This window comes from Triticum aestivum, chromosome 4D (genome assembly GCF_018294505.1).
Source record: "Triticum aestivum cultivar Chinese Spring chromosome 4D, IWGSC CS RefSeq v2.1, whole genome shotgun sequence".
NCBI classification, from domain to species: Eukaryota; Viridiplantae; Streptophyta; class Magnoliopsida; order Poales; family Poaceae; genus Triticum; species Triticum aestivum.
This window is the reverse complement of record NC_057805.1, coordinates 53097851-53100126: the sequence shown is the minus strand read 5'-3', so window position 1 is coordinate 53100126 and position 2276 is coordinate 53097851.

Below are 2276 nucleotides of genomic sequence, written 5' to 3'. Positions count from 1 at the left end.
AAGATGACCCTCGGGCTCGCGAAAACCCGGGGGAAAAGGCTTAGGCGGCAAATAGTAAAACCAAAGTTGGGCCTTGCTGGAGGAGTTTTATTCAAGGCGAACTGTCAAGGGGGTCCCATAAATCACCCGACCGCGTAAGGAACGCAAACTCAAGGAACATAATCCCGGTATATCAGTAACTAGGGCGGCAAGAGTGGAACAAAACACCAGGTATAAGGCCGAGCCTTCCACCCTTTACCAAATATATATAGATGCATTAATTAAATAAGAGATATTGTGATATCCCAACATATCCATGTTCCGACATGGAACAAACTTCAACTTCACCTGCAACTAGCAACGCTATAAGAAGGGCTGAGCAAAAGCGGTAACATAGCCAAACAACGGTTTGCTAGGAAAGGATGGTTAGAGGCTGACATGGCAAAATGGGAGACATGATATAGCAAGTGATAGGTAGCGGAGCATGGCAATAGAGCGAACAACTAGCAAAGCAAAGATAGAAGTGATTTCGAGGGGTGGTCATCTTGCCTGCAAGATTCTCAGAGTTGTCGAAAGCTTGATCCTCGTAAGCGTACTCAAAAGGTTCCTCGTTCACAAACTCGTCTCCCGGCTCTACCCAAGACAAGAACACAAACAAACGGAACCACAATCAACAACGAGAAATGCAGAAGCAACATGATGCAAAACATGTATGGGATGCAAGATATGATGTGCGATGCATATGCGTGCTTCGGAAGGAAAATGATGAACATGGAAGTAACTTGACAAACCAAGCATGCCACTGGAAAGAAGAGATGATTTCGGTCGAAATCGATATAAAGATCACCGGAAACGGATGCACGGTTTGCAAATGGCAAGCAAAACAAGAATGACACGAATCTGCGATAAACAGCATGATAGCACTTAGAATGCAACAAGTAACAATACTACAGCACCCCAACGTAGCAACAAAGCACATGGCAGTAATCTACAGGAGATGCTTGGCAAAAGATGAACACTGAGATATGGCTAGATCACAACATAACAAGCTCAAACAAGCATGGCAAATGTGCATAAGATAACAGGTTCACAGACTTAGAGAAAAACTGGACATGGCAGAAAACAGCATCAGGTAGCAATGTTCAGAGCACGAAATCAACATGCTACAAGAACTTAACATAGCAAAACAAGGCATGGAGTGTTCTACTGGATGCACATGACAAAAGTCCCTTACTGACCATAAGCCAAAAAGGACCAGAAGTTATGATGGCAAGCATGTAAACATAGCAAGTTTCGTTATCAGGTTTCAGACTTAGCAGAAAACAGAGCATGGCAGAAATAATAATATGTAGGCCTCTTTGTGAGCTTGATGCACCCAGTACAGAGCAATTCATGACAAACCAAGCACACCTACAGCAAGAGGGCATGTTTATGAAGCTATCCATGGCAAGAACAATAGCATAGCATGTATGGATCAACTACAATAAGCTTGGCAACATTGCATATCATGTTAAGAATCTGCCAGAAATATTTTATAGCAAGAGTAGAGCAAGATTGAGGCATGCTATGTCAGTCCATAATTGCACAAAATTGCAGGAATGGATCAATTACAACTATAGCTTCAAAACATCCTTACTGAACATCTCCAAAATATGCATGGATCTCTCTGTAACATCAAGTTTACATGGCAACAAAATTACAGCAGACAAGGACTTGGAGAAATCACCAAGTCCCTGAAATCAGAAATATTATGGGGCCTACTTTGCATTCTTGTGCTAGTCACCACAGAGATCATAAAAATACATGGACTACACCACTGGAAATATGGCATGGCATACTTCAAAACACATGTAGAGCTCATGCCCATACGATGCACAGAATAAATCATACAAAAATGACAAATCTCCAAGTTCTGATAAGAACCAGAGAATAACAGCAATTAGCCCTCTTCCAATAGAGATTTGGGCATCAAGATGACCCCTAATGAACATGGTGCAATTGAACGCAATAAAGAGCATCATGAGACGAACAATTTGACATATTACTCGCGCGAATCGGAGCTACATGCAAAGAGTTGTGCAACGATGAACAGGGGCATATAATATTAAAGATGCAAAAAACTTAGAAAATTTGAGGGGGCTCGGGGTCAACCGCTACAGTGGCCCGATCGGATCTGGCCGGGCTCCTCGAGCTCGGGCTCGGCGACGGGAGAGAAGAGGAGCCGGGCGGCCGGAGGGAGAGGAAGGCGCCAGGGGGGAGAGGAGCGGCGGCGGCGGCGGGCCGGTGGTCGGTGCGGG